This window comes from Drosophila serrata, unplaced genomic scaffold, assembly GCF_035046125.1.
Source record: "Drosophila serrata isolate PLE 108 unplaced genomic scaffold, ASM3504612v1 contig_360, whole genome shotgun sequence".
Taxonomy (NCBI): domain Eukaryota; kingdom Metazoa; phylum Arthropoda; class Insecta; order Diptera; family Drosophilidae; genus Drosophila; species Drosophila serrata.
In genome coordinates, this window is record NW_028257258.1 from 500,770 (window position 1) to 512,953 (window position 12,184).

Consider the following 12,184-nt stretch of genomic DNA (forward strand, 5'->3'; position numbering starts at 1 on the left):
GTTCTGTGCTTACTTTTATAGCGCTAACAAATCTGCATACCGCGTTTTTTAATTTAAAAAATTCCATTTTTGGTCGAATTTTGACAATTTTAATGATGTAACCCCTTATCGTTTTTTGATATTTTGAAACAAAATGCAAAAATTGATTTTTCCACTACACGTGGCTAGATCGATTCAGCTGCTCATTCTGTTCTAGAATATATATGATTTATAGGGTCGGAAATGATTCCTTCATTGTGTTATAAGCTTCTGATTAATATTTATACCCTGCAAAAAGGTATAAAAACTGGCAATTTTTTCGAATAATCAAAGTTTTGCAGGCCTCATAATTAAGCCAGAAATGCATTAATTCCAAATCGGAAAGCTGTTCTGTGTCAGTTTTAATTGCGCTAGCAAATCTGCATACTGCGTTTGTTGATGCTGTTAAAAGATTCTGACTAAAATTATAATAACCTGTTAAAAGGTATAAAAACAGGCAATTTTTGTAAGTAATCAGTGTTTTTCAAACATCATATTTAAGCCAAAAATGAGTTAATTTCAATTCGGAAAGCTGTTCTGTGCTTACTTTTATAGCGCTAACAAATCTGCATACCGCGTTTTTTAATTTAAAAAATTCAATTTTTGTTCGAATTTTGACAATTTTAATGATGTAACCCCTTATCGTTTTTTGATATTTTGAAACAAAATGCAAAAATTAATTTTTCCACTAGACATGGCTAGATCGATTCAGCTGCTCATTCTGTTCTAGAATATATATGATTTATAGGGTCGGAAATGATTCCTTCATTGTGTTATAAGCTTCTGATTAATATTTATACCCTGCAAAAAGGTATAAAAACTGGCAATTTTTTCGAATAATCAAAGTTTTGCAAGCCTCATAATTAAGCCAGAAATGCATTAATTCCAAATCGGAAAGCTGTTCTGTGTCAGTTTTAATTGCGCTAGCAAATCTGCATACTGCGTTTGTTGATGCTGTTAAAAGATTCTGACTAAAATTATAATAACCTGCAAAAAGGTATAAAAACAGGCAATTTTTGTAAGTAATCAGTGTTTTTCAAACATCGTAATAAAGCCAAAAATGAGTTAATTTCAATTCAGAAAGCTGGTCTGTGCTTACTTTTATAGCGCTAACAAATCTGCATACCGCGTTTTTAAATTTAAAAAATTCAATTTTTGGTCGAATTTTGACAATTTTAATGATGTAACCCCTTATCGTTTTTTGATATTTTGAAACAAAATGCAAAAATTGATTTTTCCACTAGACATGGCTAGATCGATTCAGCTGCTCATTCTGATCTAGAATATATATGATTTATAGGATCGGAAATAATTCCTTCATTGTGTTATAAGCTTCTGATTAACACTAATACCATATAAAAAGGTATAAAAACTGGCAATTTTTTCGAATAATCAAAGTTTTGCAAGCCTCATAATTAAGCCAGAAATGCATTAATTCCAAACTGGAAAGCTAGACGTGGCTAGATCGATTCAGCTGCTCATTCTGTTCTAGAATATGTATGATTTATAGGGTCGGAAATGATTCCTTCATTGTGTTATAAGCTTCTGATTAATACTTATATTTAAGCCAAAAATGAGTTAATTTCAATTGGGAAAGCTGTTCTGTGCTTACTTTTATAGCGCTAACAAATCTGCATACCGCGTTTTTTAATTTAAAAAATTCCATTTTTGGTCGAATTTTGACAATTTTAATGATGTAACCCCTTATCGTTTTTTGATATTTTGAAACAAAATGCAAAAATTGATTTTTCCACTAGACATGGCTAGATCGATTCAGCTGCTCATTCTGTTCTAGAATATATATGATTTATAGGGTCGGAAATAATTCCTTCATTGTGTTATAAGCTTCTGATTAATATTTATACCCTGCAAAAAGGTATAAAAACTGGCAATTTTTTCGAATAATCAAAGTTTTGCAAGCCTCATAATTAAGCCAGAAATGCATTAATTCCAAACTGGAAAGCTGTTCTGTGTCATTTTTAACAGCGCTAGCAAATCTGCATACTGCGTTTGTTGATGCTGTTAAAAGATTCTGACTAAAATTATAATAACCTGCAAAAAGGTATAAAAACAGGCAATTTTTTTAAGTAATCAGTGTTTTTCAAACATCATATTTAAGCCAAAAATGAGTTAATTTCAATTGGGAAAGCTGTTCTGTGCTTACTTTTATAGCGCTAACAAATCTGCATACCGCGTTTTTTAATTTAAAAAATTCCATTTTTGGTCGAATTTTGACAATTTTAATGATGTAACCCCTTATCGTTTTTTGATATTTTGAAACAAAATGCAAAAATTAATTTTTCCACTAGACATGGCTAGATCGATTCAGCTGCTCATTCTGATCTAGAATATATATGATTTATAGGATCGGAAATAATTCCTTCATTGTGTTATAAGCTTCTGATTAACACTAATACCATATAAAAAGGTATAAAAACTGGCAATTTTTTCGAATAATCAAAGTTTTGCAAATAATCATAATTAAGCCAGAAATGCATTAATTCCAAATCGGAAAGCTGTTCTGTGTCAGTTTTAATTGCGCTAGCAAATCTGCATACTGCGTTTGTTGATGCTGTTAAAAGATTCTGACTAAAATTATAATAACCTGCAAAAAGGTATAAAAACAGGCAATTTTTGTAAGTAATCAGTGTTTTTCAAACATCATATTTAAACCAAAAATAAGTTAATTTCAATTCGGAAAGCTGTTCTGTGCTTACTTTTATAGCGCTAACAAATCTGCATACCGCGTTTTTTAATTTAAAAAATTCCATTTTTGGTCGAATTTTGACAATTTTAATGATGTAACCCCTTATCGTTTTTTGATATTTTGAAACAAAATGCAAAAATTAATTTTTCCACTAGACATGGCTAGATCGATTCAGCTGCTCATTCTGTTCTAGAATATATATGATTTATAGGGTCGGAAATGATTCCTTCATTGTGTTATAAGCTTCTGATTAATATTTATACCCTGCAAAAAGGTATAAAAACTGGCAATTTTTTCGAATAATCAAAGTTTTGCAAGCCTCATAATTAAGCCAGAAATGCATTAATTCCAAATCGGAAAGCTGTTCTGTGTCAGTTTTAATTGCGCTAGCAAATCTGCATACTGCGTTTGTTGATGCTGTTAAAAGATTCTGACTAAAATTATAATAACCTGCAAAAAGGTATAAAAACAGGCAATTTTTGTAAGTAATCAGTGTTTTTCAAACATCGTAATAAAGCCAAAAATGAGTTAATTTCAATTCAGAAAGCTGGTCTGTGCTTACTTTTATAGCGCTAACAAATCTGCATACCGCGTTTTTAAATTTAAAAAATTCAATTTTTGGTCGAATTTTGACAATTTTAATGATGTAACCCCTTATCGTTTTTTGATATTTTGAAACAAAATGCAAAAATTGATTTTTCCACTTGACGTGGCTAGATCGATTCAGCTGCTCATTCTGTTCTAGAATATATATGATTTATAGGGTCGGAAATGATTCCTTCATTGTGTTATAAGCTTCTGATTAATATTTATACCCTGCAAAAAGGTATAAAAACTGGCAATTTTTTCGAATAATCAAAGTTTTGCAAGCCTCATAATTAAGCCAGAAATGCATTAATTCCAAATCGGAAAGCTGTTCTGTGTCAGTTTTAATTGCGCTAGCAAATCTGCATACTGCGTTTGTTGATGCTGTTAAAAGATTCTGACTAAAATTATAATAACCTGCAAAAAGGTATAAAAACAGGCAATTTTTGTAAGTAATCAGTGTTTTTCAAACATCGTAATAAAGCCAAAAATGAGTTAATTTCAATTCGGAAAGCTGGTCTGTGCTTACTTTTATAGCGCTAACAAATCTGCATACCGCGTTTTTTAATTTAAAAAATTCAATTTTTGGTCGAATTTTGACAATTTTAATGATGTAACCCCTTATCGTTTTTTGATATTTTGAAACAAAATGCAAAAATTGATTTTTCCACTAGACATGGCTAGATCGATTCAGCTGCTCATTCTGATCTAGAATATATATGATTTATAGGATCGGAAATAATTCCTTCATTGTGTTATAAGCTTCTGATTAACACTAATACCATATAAAAAGGTATAAAAACTGGCAATTTTTTCGAATAATCAAAGTTTTTCAAACCTCATAATTAAGCCAGAAATGTATTAATTCCAAATTGGAAAGCTGTTCTGTGTCAGTTTTAACAGCGCTAGCAAATCTGCATACTGCGTTTGTTGATGCTGTTAAAAGATTCTGACTAAAATTATAATAACCTGCAAAAAGGTATAAAAACAGGCAATTTTTTTAAGTAATCAGTGTTTTTCAAACATCATATTTAAGCCAAAAATGAGTTAATTTCAATTGAGAAAGCTGTTCTGTGCTTACTGTGCTAACAAATCTGCATACCGCGTTTTTAAATTTAAAAAATTCAATTTTTGGTCGAATTTTGACAATTTTAATGATGTAACCCCTTATCGTTTTTTGATATTTTGAAACAAAATGCAAAAATTGATTTTTCCACTAGACATGGCTAGATCGATTCAGCTGCTCATTCTGATCTAGAATATATATGATTTATAGGATCGGAAATAATTCCTTCATTGTGTTATAAGCTTCTGATTAACACTAATACCATATAAAAAGGTATAAAAACTGGCAATTTTTTCGAATAATCAAAGTTTTGCAAATAATCATAATTAAGCCAGAAATGCGTTAATTCCAAATCGGAAAGCTGTTCTGTGTCAATTTTAATTGCGCTAGCAAATCTGCATACTGCGTTTGTTGATGCTGTTAAAAGATTCTGACTAAAATTATAATAACCTGTTAAAAGGTATAAAAACAGGCAATTCTTGTAAGTAATCAGTGTTTTTCAAACATCATATTTAAGCCAAAAATGAGTTAATTTCGATTCGGAAAGCTGTTCTGTGCTTACTTTTATAGCGCTAACAAATCTGCATACCGCGTTTTTAAATTTAAAAAATTCAATTTTTGGTCGAATTTTGACAATTTTAATGATGTAACCCCTTATCGTTTTTTGATATTTTGAAACAAAATGCAAAAATTGATTTTTCCACTAGACATGGCTAGATCGATTCAGCTGCTCATTCTGATCTAGAATATATATGATTTATAGGGTCGGAAATAATTCCTTCATTGTGTTATAAGCTTCTGATTAATACTTATACCCTACAAAAAGGTATAAAAACTGGCAATTTTTTCGAATAATCAAAGTTTTGCAAACCTAATCATAATTAAGCCAGAAATGCATTAATTCCAAATCGGAAAGCTGTTCTGTGTCAGTTTTAATAGCGCTAGCAAATCTGCATACTGCGTTTGTTGATGCTGTTAAAAGATTCTGATTAAAATTATAATAACCTGTTAAAAGGTATAAAAACAGGCAATTTTTGTAAGTAATCAGTGTTTTTCAAACATCATATTTAAGCCAAAAATGAGTTAATTTCAATTCGGAAAGCTGTTCTGTGCTAACTTTTATAGCGCTAAAAAATCTGCATACCGCGTTTTTAAATTTAAAAAATTCCATTTTTGGTCGAATTTTGACAATTTTAATGATGTAACCCCTTATCGTTTTTTGATATTTTGAAACAAAATGCAAAAATTGATTTTTCCACTAGACGTGGCTAGATCGATTCAGCTGCTCATTCTGATCTAGAATATATATGATTTATAGGGTCGGAAATGATTCCTTCATTGTGTTATAAGCTTCTGATTAATACTAATACCCTGCAAAAAGGTATAAAAACTGGCAATTTTTTCGAATAATCAAAGTTTTGCAAGCCTCATAATTAAGCCAGAAATGCATTAATTCCAAATCGGAAAGCTGTTCTGTGTCAGTTTTAACAGCGCTAGCAAATCTGCATACCTGCGTTTGTTGATGCTGTTAAAAGATTCTGATTAAAATTATAATAACCTGTTAAAAGGTATAAAAACAGGCAATTTTTGTAAGTAATCAGTGTTTTTCAAACATCATATTAAAGCCAAAAATGAGTTAATTTCAATTCGGAAAGCTGTTCTGTGCTTACTTTTATAGCGCTAACAAATCTGCATACCGCGTTTTTAAATTTAAAAAATTCAATTTTTGGTCGAATTTTGACAATTTTAATGATGTAACCCCTTATCGTTTTTTGATATTTTGAAACAAAATGCAAAAATTGATTTTTCCACTAGACGTGGCTAGATCGATTCAGCTGCTCATTCTGATCTAGAATATATATGATTTATAGGGTCGGAAATGATTCCTTCATTGTGTTATAAGCTTCTGATTAATACTTATACCCTGCAAAAAGGTATAAAAACTGGCAATTTTTTCGAATAATCAAAGTTTTGCAAACCTAATAATTAAGCCAGAAATGCATTAATTCCAAATCGGAAAGCTGTTCTGTGTCAGTTTTAATAGCGCTAACAAATCTGCATACTGCGTTTGTTGATGCTGTTAAAAGATTCTGATTAAAATTATAATAACCTGTTAAAAGGTATAAAAACAGGCAATTTTTGTAAGTAATCAGTGTTTTTCAAACATCGTATTTAAGCCAAAAATGAGTTAATTTCAATTCGGAAAGCTGTTCTGTGCTTACTTTTATAGCGCTAACAAATCTGCATACCGCGTTTTTTAATTTAAAAAATTCCATTTTTGGTCGAATTTTGGCAATTTTAATGATGTAACCCCTTATCGTTTTTTGATATTTTGAAACAAAATGCAAAAATTGATTTTTCCACTAGACGTGGCTAGATCGATTCAGCTGCTCATTCTGATCTAGAATATATATGATTTATAGGGTCGGAAATGATTCCTTCATTGTGTTATAAGCTTCTGATTAATACTTATACCCTGCAAAAAGGTATAAAAACTGGCAATTTTTTCGAATAATCAAAGTTTTGCAAACCTAATAATTAAGCCAGAAATGCATTAATTCCAAATCGGAAAGCTGTTCTGTGTCAGTTTTAACAGCGCTAACAAATCTGCATACTGCGTTTGTTGATGCTGTTAAAAGATTCTGATTAAAATTATAATAACCTGTTAAAAGGTATAAAAACATGCAATTTTTTTAAGTAATCAGTGTTTTTCAAACATCATATTTAAGCCAAAAATGAGTTCATTTCAATTCGGAAAGCTGTTCTGTGCTTACTTTTATAGCGCTAACAAATCTGCATACCGCGTTTTTTAATTTAAAAAATTCCATTTTTGGTCGAATTTTGACAATTTTAATGATGTAACCCCTTATCGTTTTTTGATATTTTGAAACAAAATGCAAAAATTGATTTTTCCACTAGACGTGGCTAGATCGATTCAGCTGCTCATTCTGATCTAGAATATATATGATTTATAGGGTCGGAAATGATTCCTTCATTGTGTTATAAGCTTCTGATTAATACTTATACCCTGCAAAAAGGTATAAAAACTGGCAATTTTTTCGAATAATCAAAGTTTTGCAAACCTAATAATTAAGCCAGAAATGCATTAATTCCAAATCGGAAAGCTGTTCTGTGTCAGTTTTAACAGCGCTAACAAATCTGCATACTGCGTTTGTTGATGCTGTTAAAAGATTCTGATTAAAATTATAATAACCTGTTAAAAGGTATAAAAACAGGCAATTTTTGTAAGTAATCAGTGTTTTTCAAACATCATATTTAAGCCAAAAATGAGTTAATTTCAATTCGGAAAGCTGTTCTGTGCTTACTTTTATAGCGCTATCAAATCTGCATACCGCGTTTTTTAATTTAAAAAATTCCATTTTTGGTCGAATTTTGACAATTTTAATGATGTAACCCCTTATCGTTTTTTGATATTTTGAAACAAAATGCAAAAATTGATTTTTCCACTAGACGTGGCTAGATCGATTCAGCTGCTCATTCTGATCTAGAATATATATGATTTATAGGGTCGGAAATGATTCCTTCATTGTGTTATAAGCTTCTGATTAATACTTATACCCTGCAAAAAGGTATAAAAACTGGCAATTTTTTCGAATAATCAAAGTTTTGCAAACCTAATAATTAAGCCAGAAATGCATTAATTCCAAATCGGAAAGCTGTTCTGTGTCAGTTTTAACAGCGCTCACAAATCTGCATACTGCGTTTGTTGATGCTGTTAAAAGATTCTGATTAAAATTATAATAACCTGTTAAAAGGTATAAAAACAGGCATTTTTTTTAAGTAATCAGTGTTTTTCAAACATCATATTTAAGCCAAAAATGAGTTAATTTCAATTCGGAAAGCTGTTCTGTGCTTACTTTTATAGCGCTAACAAATCTGCATACCGCGTTTTTAAATTTAAAAAATTCCATTTTTGGTCGAATTTTGACAATTTTAATGATGTAACCCCTTATCGTTTTTTGATATTTTGAAACAAAATGCAAAAATTGATTTTTCCACTAGACGTGGCTAGATCGATTCAGCTGCTCATTCTGATCTAGAATATATATGATTTATAGGGTCGGAAATGATTCCTTCATTGTGTTATAAGCTTCTGATTAATACTTATACCCTGCAAAAAGGTATAAAAACTGGCAATTTTTTCGAATAATCAAAGTTTTGCAAACCTAATAATTAAGCCAGAAATGCATTAATTCCAAATCGGAAAGCTGTTCTGTGTCAGTTTTAACAGCGCTAACAAATCTGCATACTGCGTTTGTTGATGCTGTTAAAAGATTCTGATTAAAATTATAATAACCTGTTAAAAGGTATAAAAACAGGCAATTTTTGTAAGTAATCAGTGTTTTTCAAACATCATATTTAAGCCAAAAATGAGTTAATTTCAATTCGGAAAGCTGTTCTGTGCTTACTTTTATAGCGCTATCAAATCTGCATACCGCGTTTTTTAATTTAAAAAATTCCATTTTTGGTCGAATTTTGACAATTTTAATGATGTAACCCCTTATCGTTTTTTGATATTTTGAAACAAAATGCAAAAATTGATTTTTCCACTAGACGTGGCTAGATCGATTCAGCTGCTCATTCTGATCTAGAATATATATGATTTATAGGGTCGGAAATGATTCCTTCATTGTGTTATAAGCTTCTGATTAATACTTATACCCTGCAAAAAGGTATAAAAACTGGCAATTTTTTCGAATAATCAAAGTTTTGCAAACCTAATAATTAAGCCAGAAATGCATTAATTCCAAATCGGAAAGCTGTTCTGTGTCAGTTTTAACAGCGCTAACAAATCTGCATACTGCGTTTGTTGATGCTGTTAAAAGATTCTGATTAAAATTATAATAACCTGTTAAAAGGTATAAAAACAGGCAATTTCTGTAAGTAATCAGTGTTTTTCAAACATCATATTTAAGCCAAAAATGAGTTAATTTCAATTCGGAAAGCTGTTCTGTGCTTACTTTTATAGCGCTATCAAATCTGCATACCGCGTTTTTTAATTTAAAAAATTCCATTTTTGGTCGAATTTTGACAATTTTAATGATGTAACCCCTTATCGTTTTTTGATATTTTGAAACAAAATGCAAAAATTGATTTTTCCACTAGACGTGGCTAGATCGATTCAGCTGCTCATTCTGATCTAGAATATATATGATTTATAGGGTCGGAAATGATTCCTTCATTGTGTTATAAGCTTCTGATTAATACTTATACCCTGCAAAAAGGTATAAAAACTGGCAATTTTTTCGAATAATCAAAGTTTTGCAAACCTAATAATTAAGCCAGAAATGCATTAATTCCAAATCGGAAAGCTGTTCTGTGTCAGTTTTAACAGCGCTAACAAATCTGCATACTGCGTTTGTTGATGCTGTTAAAAGATTCTGATTAAAATTATAATAACCTGTTAAAAGGTATAAAAACAGGCAATTTTTGTAAGTAATCAGTGTTTTTCAAACATCATATTTAAGCCAAAAATGAGTTAATTTCAATTCGGAAAGCTGTTCTGTGCTTACTTTTATAGCGCTATCAAATCTGCATACCGCGTTTTTTAATTTAAAAAATTCCATTTTTGGTCGAATTTTGACAATTTTAATGATGTAACCCCTTATCGTTTTTTGATATTTTGAAACAAAATGCAAAAATTGATTTTTCCACTAGACGTGGCTAGATCGATTCAGCTGCTCATTCTGATCTAGAATATATATGATTTATAGGGTCGGAAATGATTCCTTCATTGTGTTATAAGCTTCTGATTAATACTTATACCCTGCAAAAAGGTATAAAAACTGGCAATTTTTTCGAATAATCAAAGTTTTGCAAACCTAATAATTAAGCCAGAAATGCATTAATTCCAAATCGGAAAGCTGTTCTGTGTCAGTTTTAACAGCGCTAACAAATCTGCATGCTGCGTTTGTTGACGCTGTTAAAAGATTCTGATTAAAATTATAATAACCTGTTAAAAGGTATAAAAACATGCAATTTTTTTAAGTAATCAGTGTTTTTCAAACATCATATTTAAGCCAAAAATGAGTTAATTTCAATTCGGAAAGCTGTTCTGTGCTTACTTTTATAGCGCTAACAAATCTGCATACCGCGTTTTTTAATTTAAAAAATTCCATTTTTGGTCGAATTTTGATATTTTGAAACAAAATGCAAAAATTGATTTTTCCACTAGACATGGCTAGATCGATTCAGCTGCTCATTCTGATCTAGAATATATATGATTTATAGGGTCGGAAATGATTCCTTCATTGTGTTATAAGCTTCTGATTAATACTTATACCCTGCAAAAAGGTATAAAAACTGGCAATTTTTTCGAATAATCAAAGTTTTGCAAACCTAATAATTAAGCCAGAAATGCATTAATTCCAAATCGGAAAGCTGTTCTGTGTCAGTTTTAACAGCGCTAACAAATCTGCATACTGCGTTTGTTGATGCTGTTAAAAGATTCTGATTAAAATTATAATAACCTGTTAAAAGGTATAAAAACAGGCAATTTCTGTAAGTAATCAGTGTTTTTCAAACATCATATTTAAGCCAAAAATGAGTTAATTTCAATTCGGAAAGCTTTTCTGTGCTTACTTTTATAGCTCTATCAAATCTGCATACCGCGTTTTTTAATTTAAAAAATTCCATTTTTGGTCGAATTTTGACAATTTTAATGATGTAACCCCTTATCGTTTTTTGATATTTTGAAACAAAATGCAAAAATTGATTTTTCCACTAGACATGGCTAGATCGATTCAGCTGCTCATTCTGATCTAGAATATATATGATTTATAGGGTCGGAAATGATTCCTTCATTGTGTTATAAGCTTCTGATTAATACTTATACCCTGCAAAAAGGTATAAAAACTGGCAATTTTTTCGAATAATCAAAGTTTTGCAAGCCTCATAATTAAGCCAGAAATGCATTAATTCCAAATCGGAAAGCTGTTCTGTGTCAGTTTTAACAGCGCTAACAAATCTGCATACTGCGTTTGTTGATGCTGTTAAAAGATTCTGATTAAAATTATAATAACCTGTTAAAAGGTATAAAAACAGGCAATTTTTGTAAGTAATCAGTGTTTTTCAAACATCATATTTAAGCCAAAAATGAGTTAATTTCAATTCGGAAAGCTGTTCTGTGCTTACTTTTATAGCGCTATCAAATCTGCATACCGCGTTTTTTAATTTAAAAAATTCCATTTTTGTTCGAATTTTGACAGTTTTAATGATGTAACCCCTTATCGTTTTTTGATATTTTGAAACAAAATGCAAAAATTGATTTTTCCACTAGACGTGGCTAGATCGATTCAGCTGCTCATTCTGATCTAGAATATATATGATTTATAGGGTCGGAAATAATTCCTTCATTGTGTTATAAGCTTCTGATTAATACTTATACCCTGCAAAAAGGTATAAAAACTGGCAATTTTTTCGAATAATCAAAGTTTTGCAAGCCTCATAATTAAGCCAGAAATGCATTAATTCCAAATCGGAAAGCTGTTCTGTGTCAGTTTTAATAGCGCTAGCAAATCTGCATACTGCGTTTGTTGATGCTGTTAAAAGATTCTGATTAAAATTATAATAACCTGTAAAAAGGTATAAAAACAGGCAATTTTTGTAAGTAATCAGTGTTTTTCAAACATCGTAATAAAGCCAAAAATGAGTTAATTTCAATTCGGAAAGCTGTTCTGTGCTTACTTTTATAGCGCTAACAAATCTGCATACCGCGTTTTTTAATTTAAAAAATTCAATTTTTGGTCGAATTTTGGCAATTTTAATGATGTAACCCCTTATCGTTT